We start from the raw sequence: 9,934 nt of genomic DNA, 5'->3' as shown, positions 1-9,934 counted from the left end.
ACCTGATAGACTGTGTGGATATACAACATATTCATCAAAGGTGGACCCCATCGTCTAGCCTATAACATGAGGATGGTATAGATATAAACATACATCATGGTGGCACACATAGCAGTGGACGGTGTGGATCTCACACACTATGAGAGGTGGGTCCCACAAACTGCTGATGTCAGCAGCAACTGCTGCTACAGCAGCTAAATAGATGCACCGTGTGGATGAAATCCACATCACTGTGGGTCATGTCCAAAGGGACGGTTAGGATATAACACATGTCATGGTGGGCCACGTTGGACGGTAGGCATAAAGCATAAGTAAAGGAGGCCCTTCTGGACGGTACCAAGAAAGCACCTACGTCACCGTGGTTTCCACCAAATGGATGACGGTGTGGGTATTCATGCATACATCAGTGGGTCCCATGTGGGGCCCACCATAATGTTTACCTCCATCTAATCTGTTTAATAAGGCCACAGGGACCTGAATGAAAGGAAAAACAAAATTCATAATGACCCAAAACTTCTGTTATACCCACAAGGGTTTCAATGGCAGACGTTCAATTTACCACTGTTTCCAATGACGTGGGCCACCCGAGTTCCTGCATACCTCTGATTTTTTTTTGGGACGCCCCTTTGCTAAAGGGGTCCATCAAATGTACGGTGGTGATGTTGGGTCCACTTCACGGTGGGGCATGGGTCCCAGTCCCTTTACCGTCCTAGGCGCAGCAGGACGCTGCTTCACGACCTGAACGTCAGCAGCAGTTGCTGCATCTTATGTTTTTTTTTAAAAATTTATTTTTAAAGGTTTTTCCAGGCCTACATAAGATAGATCCAGCCCAGCCGTTGCATTCCACGACTCAAGACAGACCCATCAAGACTAATATTCGATATGTTTTGGCAAATAGAAATGTCAAAGGAAATTTCAATGGTAAAGACCCTATTTGCTTACACTATAGCCCACCAGATAGTCGGATTGGATTCATTTTTTTGGCTCAATGCCTAAAATGATCTGGGGAACGGGATGGACGGCGTGGATTGAATTCATACATCAAGGTGGGGTCTACATAAGTAGCCCTCTCCAAAGCTTTGAATCAATTTAATATTTATAAATATATATATATATATACACACATATATATATTTTCATTCCAGTGCTGCCAGCACACCCCGCTGTCTACCCAAGCTCCCTGAACACGTCCAAGTCCAGGGACGCTCGACAGATGGTGCTTATACACATTTCATCACGGTGGGTCCCACATGGACGTGGCCCACGTGATTTGGGTCAATCTGATATTCATGTTTTCCCATCACCATGGGGTAGGGTGCACATGACTTGGACGGTTAGATAAAACATACATCAAGGTGGGGTCCATCCAAGTGGGCCACACATCACATAAAAATGAGAAAGAGAGAGAGAGAGAGAGAAAGAGAAACACCCACCTTGATCTTGATCTCCCCCTTTCGCTAATATGATCTAGAGCTCCAAGGAGACGATTTCAACGGTCAAGATGTTCTTAGGATGGTGGAGATAAGGGGTGGGAAGTGGGCCACACATGGCTTCTCATGGGGAGGCTTGGACGATTCTTGCCTAGAGAATGAGAGAGAGAGAGAGGGAATGAGAGGGAAGTAATGGGAGAGGGATGGGTGAAAGGTGATGGGTGTACTTGTGGTAAGGGAAAGTTGACTTTGGAGAGGGGTGGTTGTACTTGGGGATAGTTGCTTGTACTTGACTTGATTTGATTGATTGATGTGACGTTTCATAGAGATTCTCTCAAAATTGCAACGCGCGGTATTTTTCTCGAACTGAATGCGGGCCCACGTCTCCTGGCCTGGGATTCGCCTCGGCACGCGAGACACGGCATCGGAATCGCGGCGACGGCGCGGTCGCACTGCTACAGGCCTTGGGTCGAACCGACTTAGGAATGCGGGATACGACTCAGAGTCGCACGCAACTGTCGATTATAGGTCGCGAGCTGCCGAAATTCGACCGAGAGGACCGCGGAAGCGTATAGAACGGTACGAGATAGGATACGGGTCTTACATAAGCCTTCCAACTTGATGTTCTGCGCTTGAATCTCCTGAATAGATGACTGACTCGTTTTCTTTTATTGATCAGGAATGGCCGAGGCGTCGGGTTGGAAGAGAAAAGGGGGGGCGGTGGTGCACCCTGCACAAACACCAGCGCCAGCACCGGCCTTTGAGGCCTTCATTTCCCCACCTCTTGGGATTCGAAAGGAGGTAAAGAGAGAAGCTACAACGATGGACTTTTCTTATGACTCGGTCTTTGATGCCGAGAACCCCAACCTTGTGTTCACTACTACGGAGGTGTAAGACCCGTGTCCTAGTCTGTACTGTTCCGTTAGCTTCCGCGGTCCTTCCGGTCGAATTCTAGCAACCTTCACATTGTATCCGACGTTTGCGCGCAATCCTAAACCGGGTCCCGCATACCTAAGTCGGTTTGAATCGAAACTTGTATCTTAGCGATCGCGTCGTCGACGCGTTGCCAATGCCGCGACTGGCACACCGAACTGATATCCAGGCCAGGAGATGTAGGCCAACGTTTGTTTCGAAGAAACGCCGCCCGTTGCGAATATCGAGGGAATCTCTACGATATGTCCCATCAATCAATCAATCAATCAATCAAGTACACTCCATTCCTCAAGTACAAGTCAAGTACAACAATCCATCCTCACCTTTTCAAAAGTCCACTCTTTCTCTCTCCACCTCACCATTCCCTTTTACAATTTTCACACTCACCCATACCTCTTTTACAAAATTTCAACCCAACCCATACCCTTCCTTACATCACCCCATCCATATTATTCCCATCACCTCACTCTCTCTCACTCTCTCTCTCTCTCTCATTTCTCAAATCTCCCAAGCAACCCAAAATTCCATATGTTCAAGCTTCTCCCTCCCAAATGCCAAGTGTGACCCACTTTCCCTACCCTCTCATCTCCCATCTCAACCATTCATCTTTCATCAACTACCATTAAAACTAAAGGCAAGGAGCTAAGGAGGCTAAGGGACCAAGAAGAAGGAAGATAGGTGGGTGATTTACCATTGTTTTCGATTTTAGGGCCCACTTGTTGATGGGACCCATTTTGATGTATGTGATTTAATCAAGAGGGGCCCATAGTGGCAGGGTCCCTCTATTCACTGTGTCTCTCTCTCTCTCTTTATGTCTCTCTTTCTCTCTCTCTTTTGTTATGGGTGTGGTCCACTAGATCCACACTGATCGTGGACCCACCATGATGGATGTATTCTATCAACGCCATCCATCTGCCTTATCCATTCCATTCAGTGGGCCTGACCTAGATGATGGAAAACACAAATATTAGACCCATTAGGTGGGCCACGTTCATGTGAGACCCTCCTTGATGACACGTGGGCCACCTACATGTGGGATCCACCATGATGATTGTGTTATATCCATGCTGCCCGACGTCCAAGAGATGCTGGACAGTGTCTAACATGGAGTGTGTATACTGACGTGGGTGTGTTCTAATAAAAAAAACAATATTTGCTTTTGAGGTGGGCTGTCCATATAGGCCCCACCTTGATGTATGTATACAATCCAAGCCATCCATCCTTCTCCTCAGATCATTTTAAGCGTTGAGCCAAAATTTAAGGCCAATCTGATCATCGGACGGACCATAGTATAGTAAATTGTGTTTCTACCATTGAAATACCGCCGGCTGTTTGGGTATACCAAAACCTGTCCAATATTGGACTCGTTGGGATTGTATCGAGCCACAAGGACTAATGGTTGGGTTGGATTCGTCCGACGTGGGACCCACCTACCAAAAACCAATGGATTTTTAGTTTTCAAAAAAAAAGTAAAACAGCAGCAGCGCTGCTGTCAGAAGACATAGGCAGCGCCTGCGGCTGCGTGGGCGGGCGGGCGGACGGACGAGCTGGGCCTCACGGCCCCAGCTGTGGGCCCCACCGTGATGCATTTCGAACATCAACGCCGTGCATTAGGTGGGCCCTTAGGGCAGTGGCCCTCTGCCAAAAATTAGCCGTATACGGAACTCAGGTGGGCCATACCATCTAAAATCATGTGAGGACATGCCTAAAACATGTAAATTCACTCGGTGGGGACTACCTGAAATTTAGATGCGGCTGAAACTTAGTTTGAACCATCAGTCAAGTGGGACACACATAATGGGTGGACTGGATTTGTGAACCACATTACGGTGGGCCCCAGGCCCACCCCCAGGTCCACGTGACCTTATAAACAGGTTGAATGACAGATAAATATCACGGTGGGCCCAAGGTCCGTGTGACCTTATAAACAGTTGGATGGCAAATAAACGGTACAGTGGGCCCCACCCAAGGTTTGTGTGACCTTATAAACAGTTGGACGACCAATAAACAATACAGTGGGCCCTACCCTGGTCCACATGACCTTATGAACAGTTGGATGGCAAATAAACAGTACAGTGGGCCCAGTTTGGATGGAAAATAAACATTACTGTGGGCCCCAGGTCTGAGTGACCTTATCAATGGGTTGGATGGAAAATAAACATTATGGTAGGCCCCACATGGGACCCACTTATGTATGTATTGTAAACCACACCCTCGATTAGTGTGGGCCCCACAATGATGCATGTGTTTCATCCAACCTGTCCAATCATTTGGAACTTATTTTAAGACTATGCGATGAGGCCCATCTTAGCGTGTTTGTGGGCCGTTCATTAAGGCCCACTTTAATTTGTATAAGGCTCATTGTGATGTATGCAAGGCCAATGTGACTGGGCTCATCTTGATGCATTTGTGGCCCGTCGTTGAGGCCCACCTTGATATATACATATATGAGACCCATGTATGAGGCCCATGGGTCAAGGCCTAATAGGACGTATATAAGGCCCATTGTAGTGTGATTCCACCATGGTATATGTGTTGATTTTATAGCGGGCTATACCTTGGGAGCAATGATGGTTTGATATCCATATTGTAAGGATGATGTTGGTTAAATGTCTGCATTGTTACTCTCTCCCTAGGGCCCATTAATAGGCCCGTACCTGTAATGTGTAGGTCGTCTAGGCCCATCTTTGTTTTGATCAGAGCCCATCACCACATAACGTGTTTAGTATAGATTCATGATTCATGATCATACGCATCATATGATGCCTGATGTAAGGATTGACTGATCATTGCACATGCCTTCGGGTAGATGGTTTATGGACTCCCTGATAGGCGGAGTTGCCCTACATGAGCGCGCGGTACACGCAGGATTGTTGCATGTCTGATGGTATGATTCATGCACTTGCATTTGTGTAATTATGATCATTGTATGCCCTAGCGACATCAGGGCCAAAGCCTCCATAGACACATCGTGGGTGGCTAGATTGGATACCGAAAATGTTTGGTTCTAGCATACGGGCGCCATAGATGTCCCTAGGTGAAAATTCCTAAACCCGATGGTATCAGAGGATGACTCCAACGTCAAGACTGAGTGGATATATGAGCGCACGAGAGCTGAATACCAGGAAGCCGCGTCTCCGACTTTGTCGTGTTCGGTTGGAAGGGGGTGTGGCCTTACTCACTCGAGGGTAGGGGGCAATACTAGTCTGAGTTTGACCATCTTACAAATGGGTCCTCTATCGACATGCCGGATAGGTATTGGCAGACTATTGGCCAGGCGGATAGTGAGGTTTCTTACGCTCACTTGGACTGTACGTCTAGGAGAGCGGCAATGCCATTTGGAGTGTACTGAACCTCGGTGATTATCCAAAATGAGAACTGTACTGATATATGATGAGGATTGGCATGTTTGAGTTGCATCTTGCATCGCATGACCGTGTTATGGCCGATATCATTCTTATCTTGCACCGCATAGCCTTGGTACGGCTGATTGCATTCATGTATTCATCAGCATGATTCCACATTAATCTGATCTTGCATTCTGAGCACGCTTATATTGCGCACACACTTACACCACCCTCTAAGCTTTCTATAAGTTTATGCATGATTGATGCGTGCAGGTGATGCCAGGACGCAGACGTAGCATAGTAGCAGCAAGAGCGTGCAGTCGAGCTTTTGGAGTTTCTGTCATCATCATTATCTTGTATTTCCTTTCAGACGCATTGTACTTAAAAGTTTTTGATCATAGTAGATTTTGTGATGGTGTTCTTGTGGTCATTGTTCATGGGTTATGCTTATGGTTATGCTCATTATGAATTAAATTGATATTAGAAATCCTCCTTGAAGGATCCCAGGATCGGAACCTGGTAAATGGGTGTCAGGAGCCGAGAATGGGGTTCTACAGAAGCTATCTGCGCCGGATTCGGTGATCGGGAATTTTGTGAGCTCGGTTTCCGAGTTCGAGGCGTGACAGAGGTGAACACGATTTTGGTCCATGAGGTCGACGCATTGTATGGCCCCACCACACTTGAGGCTGAGGATCAGGCCTCGGCTACTAGCGGCGTCGAGCGCGCCGCTAACCTGGTCCCTTCCGAGGGACAAGAGCTTTTTGTGCCCCGCTACCATATGTCGTTGTTAAAAGACTGGGCGACCAAGCACGCAACAGAGGCGTCCATCGCCTGCACCATTATTCGGCTCCCTAAGTCGGTGGTCAATGACTTCACATTGTGCTGTTACACGGTATACTTCTCAGCCTCGTTCACTTGTCTTTTACTTGCCCACTTCCGATTGTTGATCTAATCTTCTGCACTGTTGCTCTTTGAGGCGCTATTGATGCTCGTCCACATCCGAGAGAGGTTGAAGACGATGACTCGGCTGGAGAGAGAGAAAGTGGAGTTAAAGGAGAGCTTGAAGGCCTTGGGCGAGGGGGTCGAGAAGCTGAAGGTCTGACTGGCAGAGGGCCATCTGAGGGAGCTAGGGCTCCAAGGGGAGATCAAAGAGTTACATCTTGCGATGACTTGGCAGAATCTGACCTGAACGACTCAAGGGCGGACAATGCTCGGTTGGCTACCGAGCTTGAGGCTGGCTGAAGGTCTCGCCAAGCAGTACTCTGAATTGGAGGCCCCAGTTGTCTCCCACGCTGCCACGGCTGTGAAGGAGTTCAAATCTTCCAAGGAGCGAGCCGACGAACTGGATAAGGTTTATAACTTTGCCTATAACGTTGCTTATCAAGCATGCTTGAGCGACGTCTGAGGCGCAAACCCTGAGCTGGACTTTGATATATTGGCGACTAAGGATGTTGAGGGCTCTCTAGAGGCAGAGGCAGACCCCCCGACGACAGCCGAAGTAGAGAAGGCCCCTGAAGCCGAGCCACTAGTTGACCTGACATCAGGTTGACCTCTCTTATTCTTCCTCTTTTGTACTGAAAATTTTGTAATCGGAAGTTTCAAGTATCAATGAAATTTATCTTTTTCCTCAGGTGTAAACGTTTGTTCTCTAAATTGTTGGTAGTATAATTTATTGAATGATGAGCCGACCTCTTCTTTAAGGGGTTAGTTCGTCGAAGGGCTCCATTTCTGTACTTAAGAAATAACCCCTCACTATGCGATTGCCCCTTTAGTAGACCGTTGTTGAGTGACGAGCTGACCCCTTCTTTAAGGGATCAGTTCGTCGAAGGAGTTCATCTCTGCACATGAGAGACGACCCTTCGTAGAATACTCGGATAGCGAAGTTACCATATAGTAGACCAAGTAGAAGAGGAATAGGTGATGCTTTTATTAAGAGCCGAAATGGCAAGTAGATCCGAGCCATACATAGTTTTTCCTCTCAGGGATAATAGATTTTTAAGTGCTCGGCATTCCATGGGTGAGGCAACGACGCCCCTCCAGGTCTTCTAAATGGTAGGACCCGGGCTTTGTCGAGCTGACCACATGGTAGGGTCCCTCCCAGTTCGGCCCAAGGGACCCTACTTCGGGATCTGTAGTGTTTTGGAAAACACGACGAAGGACTAGATCTCCTCATCGAAACCGCCTCGTATTGACTCTGGATTTATAGAACCGAGCGACTTGTTGATGCCGAGCCGTGACTCAGAGTTTGACGATGTCTCGCACCTCCTCAAGTAGGTCGAGGCTTGTTGCGTTGTGGTCGGCATCATGCTCTTCTTGATAGCTTCTTGCTCGTGCGGTAGAGAGTCCTATCTCGACTGGGACAATGACCTCCGAGCCATAAGACAATGAAAAAGGAGTTTCCCCTGTGGATGACTGAGTCGTGGTCCTGTAGGCCAGAGGACAAACCGGAGCTCGTCAGCCCAGTTGCCATTAGCTTTCTCCAATTTCGTCATGAGATGATGCTTGATGATCTTGTTCATAGCTTCCACCTGTCCATTGGATTGTGGGTGATGAGGCGAGGAGTAGGCATTGGTAATGCTGAGCCCTCGGCACATACCTTGAAACCTGTCATTGTCAAACTATTTCCCATTATCGGTCACGATGGTGCGTGAGGTCTCTTCCACTCACCTTGTTGCGCGCGATGGGGCGGCAATCTGGTCTGGAGTGTAATAGACCCCGGTGATTCCCCAGAGAGTAACCGTACTGATATGTGGACTTATTGAGCAGGAATTGCATATTCATTCATTCATTCCTTCACTATCCACTCGGGCTGGTGGTGCGTAACTATTTGCTACGTGTACCTACGCATGACCAGGATTTCGGTTGGGCGCGCGACTAACCTGAGATTAGGAGTTTACCACATTGAGTCTGACTATCCAAATTTAGGTATGAGACTGGTTTGGATAGAAGTCCTTTGTGGTGGACCCCGTAGTCTGCGATACTACGTACTATCATCCCGACTTCACACTCTAGCATGGTCATTACATTCGCACCATATATTACATTACATCCGCAGTACTTGGCATTTTGGGTTACTATGTTTCTGTATTTATATGGCCTAGGCGGACTTATTAGGATTTACACATTGCATTGTACCCTCGGTATCTGATATTTGGCTCTCTTTAACTCCTCATTTATATGGCTGATCTGAATTACGTACTCTGATATTGTATCTTGTCAGTATTTCTATTTATTTCATTATCTGATTTATGGCATTATATTGTATACTTGGCACTTACCTTGTGCACACACTTTCACCACCCTCTAAGCTTTCTATAAGCTTATGCACGATAGATGCGTGCAGGTATTATTAGGTTGTAGCAGCGTTGAGCTTGAAGCGTGCAGTTGTCTTCTGGAGCTTTGATTTCGATATATGTATTTCCCTTTCAGCATTGTACTCAAATGATTATATTAGTGGATATGTGATGATGATGTTGCCTTTGTGAATTGGGTAATCTTGTGGTTATGCTTATTATGAGTTAAATGTACAAAAAAAAACAAAAAAAGAAATCCTTCTTATAGGATCCCAGGATCGGAATCTGGCGTATGGACGTTAGGAGCCGAGAATGGGGTACTACGGAGGCTGTCAGCACCGGATTCGGTGATCGGGATTCCTGCGAATCCAATTTCCGGGTTTGGGGCGTGACAGCTTACCCAAGGCCATGGGGAGGAGTCTGAATCTACAAAAACCGAACAAAATGAGGTTGTCCGGGCTGATGAGGTAATGCTAGGCGCAATCCTCCTCACTGAGCAGCAGAGCCCTGGCTATTTGAACTTGGAGAGGGGAGGACAGCTTTGGCAAGCCCCTCAGATAATCTGCAAGTAAGGACAGATGTTAGAATAAAAATCGAACAAAGAACAAAGAAGGATCAAATCCACATGAGTCTACCTAGGGTGGAAATTTTGGTGGGTACTCTGACCTACAGGTGTCTGAGCTCGGATGTTAGAGCTTCCCTCTCTCCTGAGGCCCAGAACCATTTCCCCTTCTAATCCTTGTTGGAAGTGGGGGGCTTGGCGATGAGGCTCGGGGTATACTAGGCCCTAGCTGAGAGGTAGTACTAGCATGGCTCGGCTGTGTCGTGCTTGGCCATGTACATGGCCAAGAACTCGTTTGGCGACAGCTCCTGCCTCTTCATCTTTCGCCAAATAATGAATGACGACACCAGCATGCGCCAGGCGTTCGGG

The sequence above is a fragment of the Magnolia sinica genome, chromosome 12, assembly GCF_029962835.1.
Source record: "Magnolia sinica isolate HGM2019 chromosome 12, MsV1, whole genome shotgun sequence".
Lineage (NCBI taxonomy): Eukaryota > Viridiplantae > Streptophyta > Magnoliopsida > Magnoliales > Magnoliaceae > Magnolia > Magnolia sinica.
This window is presented reverse-complemented; position numbering follows the sequence as displayed.